The sequence below is a fragment of the Sinocyclocheilus rhinocerous genome, unplaced genomic scaffold, assembly GCF_001515625.1.
Source record: "Sinocyclocheilus rhinocerous isolate Xijiao unplaced genomic scaffold, SAMN03320098_v1.1 scaffold431, whole genome shotgun sequence".
Lineage (NCBI taxonomy): Eukaryota > Metazoa > Chordata > Actinopteri > Cypriniformes > Cyprinidae > Sinocyclocheilus > Sinocyclocheilus rhinocerous.
The window spans coordinates 734242-740031 of NW_015624541.1; the positions used below are offsets into that span (position 1 = coordinate 734242).

At 37.8% G+C, this 5790-nt stretch overlaps 1 long non-coding RNA gene across 1 annotated transcript; it reads right to left on the reverse strand.

The window, feature by feature from the left end:
* Nucleotides 1-2634: 2634 nt before the first annotated feature.
* Nucleotides 2635-3343, reverse strand: LOC107741588 (uncharacterized). Its single transcript, XR_001640214.1, has 4 exons — nucleotides 3265-3343; nucleotides 2945-3042; nucleotides 2778-2873; nucleotides 2635-2691 (listed from the first exon to the last, which is right to left on the reverse strand). It is a non-coding gene; the product is annotated as an uncharacterized LOC107741588 (long non-coding RNA).
* Between the last annotated feature and the right edge of the window lie 2447 nt (nucleotides 3344-5790).

A 5790-nucleotide genomic window follows, 5' to 3' on the forward strand; every position in this document is an offset into this window, starting at 1 on the left:
TGAAATCTTCTCTGTCTGTTACCTTCACCTGATGTATAATTTATGGATAAAGAGCTACACTCAGTCAGGGAGGAAGAGAAAGCTCAGTAACGGAAAATGAAAGAGGAGAAAAAAACAGGGGAGTATTTGTAAGTCAGACACAGTGAACTCAGGGTGAGGGGAGAAGAGGGGATGCAATTTACTGACGACAAAACCGAAATGTAAAACTGCAGGATTGAGTAACAACGCTTTCTGGATTTTACAAAGATATCTAATTGCGATCTATCAAATGTTAGGGAAAACATAGGAGGAGAGAGGGATATAAAGGGAGAAAGAGAGACTGAAAGGTTAAGGAAAGGGGTAAGTGCGTATAAATAACAAATAGGAGAAATTAGATCTTGTAAAGTAGACAGGGTCTATTCCTTATTGATGATCAGTCATATATATTCAATGCCATATGCGCACATATTTTGTGCAGCTGCTAACCATGGTATGTTTTCTGTTATAGGACCCTGCTATAATAATCTGTTTGATAAAGTTTTTACCACAAATACTGTTGAAGCCTGCTATTTCATATAATTAATTTTTATCCATTTCTCTTATTGAAAACAACCATGCACATTTCACAAATAGTGTACAAAGACATCAAGTCTGTATCCGCCCCCAAAAAACAAGATTTTGGTGTGTGCAACTGCAAAGCTCTTGACATTTTTTGGCTGTATGAAATTAAAATAATACAACATTATCATTTAAAAAATAATCTGATGCACTGATATTGTATAATTCAAAAATATTTTTAATATTGAATTTTAATTGCTATCAATAATAATAATAATAATAATAATAATAATAGCAGTGTCCAACAGTTTGCATGCACCCTGTTACAAAGAAAAATAAGTTTTACCTTAACATTAAGATGCTCAAGAAATATTTTCTTGTATTGTAAGAAAACAATATTGAAATATAATATTTAAGTATTATTAATTTTACATTTCTTGAATTTTTAATTAAAATTTTGTCTGATTATTGAATTTCTTTTCTGGAAATGAAATATGCTAATTTATAGTGCTCATATACGTCACGGTTGGTTTTGGGGGTTTTGTTTATGTTCATGTTTTCATGTCTTTTCTTTTGTAGTTCATGCTCTCATGTTTCCTGTGATCTTGCCATGTGCTCCCCTTGTGAATGTGTCATGTTGTCATTGGTTGTTTTAGTCATGTGTTTCTAAGTTCTGTTTTCTCATTGGTTTATTGTTTTGATTGTTTCAGGTGTGTCTTGTTTGCTCATTAGTCTCTGTATATATAGCCCTCATGTTACCATCGTCCTTTGTCTGTGTAACCACTGTTGGTAAGTCCTTGTTCATGTGTCGAGTCGAGGTGTTTTTGAGTTATCTTCTGTTTAATAAAACTGCACATGGGTTCTACTACAACTTGCCTTCAGTGAATCATTGCAGAATATTGGTAATGTTAAATTTGAGCTGCTCAAAATTAATTAAACATTTTTTAAAAAGTTCAAAGCATTATTTTGTGTCCCTTTCATAGAAAGCACCAGACAGAGTTTCTTAAAGATATGACAAAAATTAACAACTGATTGGATTATTTTCTTTTGTGTCATGCTCAGGGCTAGAGATTATATCTTGCCCCAGACATGCTTGACAGATGAACTGTCTCGTTTAGATGAATTAAACATCAGAATCTCTGAAGATCACTTGTTCTGCTGATTCACCACTATGAGAGCAGTAAATGTGCTCCTGTAGATGCTTTCTTGTTTTTGAGTTAATCTCTCGTTACAATTCAGATAATCCCACCATCGTACAAAAACAGAGAAAAATAGATTTTACTCAACACAGCTAGACATCAGTTCAAATATAGTGCAAGAGACATAGTGGCGGTCTAAAATGTGATACACTAAGACCAAATCTCAGTAGCTATATTTCCCTCTTATGCCAGGTTCAGACTACACAATATTTTTGTCGGTCACGATAGTCACTGTGTCAGATTACACGATTTTGACTCCTAAAATCTTGTCGTGTCGTGGACAAGAAACATGTCAGACTACACGTTGCTTCCCGACCATTCATCGCGTGCAGTCTTTAACGATGTGCGTGATGTCATCGAGAAGGCGGAACTAGCGACTGACTTCTGAAAACAAGAGTGTAAACATTGCTGAAGCGCTTCCGCTATAGTTCGCCAGCATTTTTCTTTCTTTGTTCTGTCGTGGTAGTCCCTCGATGACACATCATACAGGCAGGAGTACTGTTGCCACAGCTCCACGAACCTTTCCTCCATCTCATAATTCCACCTAGCAGCACCATCATCTCTCTTTTGTTTTGCCATGTTTGAAACCTGTGTATGAAAGAGCTTCTGTGCTGCTATTGGTCAACGTCACCAATGTGACAGAACTCGTCGTGGATGACGAAAAAAAAATTAAACATGCTAGTCTTTCTGTCGTGAAGCATCACAGATGTGGAATCGGTTGTCGTCCACTATGACACACTACACGAGCTGAAACGATGGAATCTTGCGTCCCAACGCCCATTGTCGTTTACGAATCCCCACGACACCCTACGTCAAGCAAATCATGGCAAAATCGGGCTAAAATCGTGTAGTCTGAACCGGGCATAAGAAGATCTTGACCTTTTTGAAGTAGAACAGTAGAAACAGTTTCCCAATTTGCACTGCAGGCAAGAGCGGTGAAAACAGCACACCAAACCTACAAAGAGAACACGGAAAATACTGTTAGTGAGAAGCCACCAGAACACAATGCAATGTTTCTTCACGAGGAGGAGATGACAGTACCACACAAGCGTTTGGCCGTAGATGAGCTCCAGAACATCTCGTGCGATGTCAAACTCTAGTTTCCTTTTTCTTAATGTGATGTTTCTAATACAAAACCTGAAGGGGCAGAAAAAGTCAACACATCCAGCTAAACATCCCTGCTATCACATGGAAACGTGAGAACTTACCCCCACAGAAACTCCGCTAAGATGATGTATGACATTGCAAATAGCAGATCCATTAAAACCAAACGGTAAAGCTCTTGACCAACCAGTGTCTCCCAGCACTGCAAGTAAGCACAAATGAAAACAGGCCTGCTTCATTTCATATTCAACTAATAATCTCATAGATATATAAGACATTTCTCTTACAAATATTCTCATACACCCAATCAACACACTGTAAGGATTGGCTGCTTAATCAATATTGTTTTGTTATTATTGTCAAAATAGTAACAACATACTGTTTCTGAATTTAAAAAAAGATCAGATTTGATGTTTTTGGTCACCTGCCGTGTATTTCGTCCATTCTTCCTGCCAGAAATTTTCTTGAGCCAGTAGTAACACAATACACTAAAAATGCAACCCTTCAACAACAGGTTCCTACGTTTTTGGAATGCAGGGGGGAAAGGGGAGGTGTCCTGAGGTCATGCCCATGTCACGAGTTTGCTGATACAGTTTGCTGAGTTTGATTTAGTCACATTATCGCTGTTCTTTAGGTCCGTTGTACATCAAGCCTGTGAGTGTGATTAAATTACTGTCTTTCCTGTTTGGATATAATAGTTACATTCATTGGTGGTCACAAGACATCGTGGTTTCTATATGTTGTGAACGAACCTTCCAGTTCTGATACAAAGAAAGCTTTGTTGTCTCCTGATTGAATTAGTTTAGATCTCATGAGTAGATGAGACAAGACTGACAGGAAATCGCCCTCGAATATTGGAGTCACGTGCTGGGATGATTCCATGGCATATCAGTGTCTGTTATATTCAGAACTCCCTACAACGTGCTGAAACGATGGAATCTTGTGTCCCGACGCCCATTGTCGTTTACGAATCCCCACGACACCCTACGTCAAGCAAATCGTGGCAAAATCGGGCAAAATCGTGTAGTCTGAACTGGGCATTAGTCTTTCTGATGCATGGCATTATTGTTCCATAGCCCTAATACATTACCACCAATTCTGAAAGTAAAATAAAATGTATTTACGCTGGGCTCCAATAGTCTGAGACCATTAGTGAAAATGCTTATAGTGTGTATTTTATTTAATACAAAACATTTCATTGCAAATTATTTTCAGAAAAACCAAAAAGTCAAAAGTTGATGCAAACATTAATTTACATGAATTTCAGAATATCCTGATATTCAGTTTGTTTTAAAGGAAGACATACTCCAGATGCATGAACTACTCATATTTTAAAAACCTGGGCCCGTATTCACAAAACATTTTATCTTACCACTAAGAGTTCTCCTAAATAGCAGTAAAAGTTTTTAGCAAAGAGTTTTCTCTTAAAACCTATTCACAAAGCTGCTGAGACAAACTTTTACTAAGGAATAGAGAGAAGTCTTAAGCTAAGAGTAAGGGCGGGCTAGACCTCGTTGCTATGGATGATGTCAGCATGCTTACTAACTATGCACACAGTGATTGGCTGATAGGGGAGGGGTCTAAAAGAAAACCAAACTGGATGCAAGAACAGCTGTTACTTCTTGCCGAACAAACTTGTTAAAACAACAGTCATAATACCCTCGCGATTAAGGCGACACCTTTTTAAAAGCTAATTATCATCAAACGTTTCTAAAATATTTCTGTTCCGGCAATAGTCATTTTAGGATAGTTTGTGACTTTGTCTTAGTGACTTAGGAGTCCTCTTCACTACTCCTAACTTTCACAGATTTAGGAGCTAGTTTTAGCGCTAAAACGCTTTGTGAAATACTCTTAGAGCAAAAATGTAGGAGTCTTAAATTTAGGACTGACACGCCCATGATTTTTAAGATTTTCTCCTAAATCGGCGAGTTATGAGCTACTTTTAGCCTTAAAATGTTTTGTGAATATGGGCCCTGATGACTGTGTTTTTTTTTATCTCCCCCTAGTGGAGGATCAAATTCAATGCTTACTTGCATTCCAGGACTAATACTAACACTGTCCACACGGGGGTTAGAGTTGTGCTGAGGATTGAGGCATTTCCTTAATTTTACAATATATGAACACAAGCCAAAGAGAGAATAAACTCAAGATATCCACATAGCTCACTGATGATGTTCTTTTATTGTGTTAATTGTGTTTAGACTGTGGTTTAGCTGTAATTGTGGTTTAGCTGTTATGTCGAGGCTTTCACTTTAATCTTGATTCCTCTGTGATCATTAACTAAGACATATAGCTCTCTATAGATCTCCAATCTTCCATTTGTTAACGCTCGGCATAAGACGACATAAGCGCAGCGACACTCAACAGCAATCGCAATGCATGGTACAGTCACTGTACGCATAAGCAGCACATTCCAGATAACAGCTTCTCACCGGAGCTATTCATGCAGTTGTGGAGCTGACCGGGATAAGACATAATTATCATAATACTCTTTTTCAAAAGTACGCTAAAGTGTACTTAATTTTCACAAAGGAGGTGCACAAGATATATGACACAGGACAACAAAGCACGGACAGCGGTGTTTTATGAGGTCACTAGCTACTTATATAGTGTCAGAGCAGTTGAATAATAGTGTCTTTTAAAGGGGTGGTTCACTGTTTTTTTTTCTAGGCTTGATTAGGCGTCCATGTATAACGCTTCTCATAGCTATGTGAAAATAAGTGTATAATTGGAACAGTTCATTGTTGGAGCTGAGCTGAATGAGAGAGAGAGAGAGAGAGAGAGATGCAGAGCGTGTGTAGACATGAGGAACAGAATTAAGAACCGCTGCTTTAGAACATTGATTTTGAAACTTGTAAATCCATTAGAATCGTTAGAAGACAGAATCGATATATGAATAGATTTTTACGTGCACCACTAGTTTTCTCTTCCTCTTCTCTAAAGCCGCGCA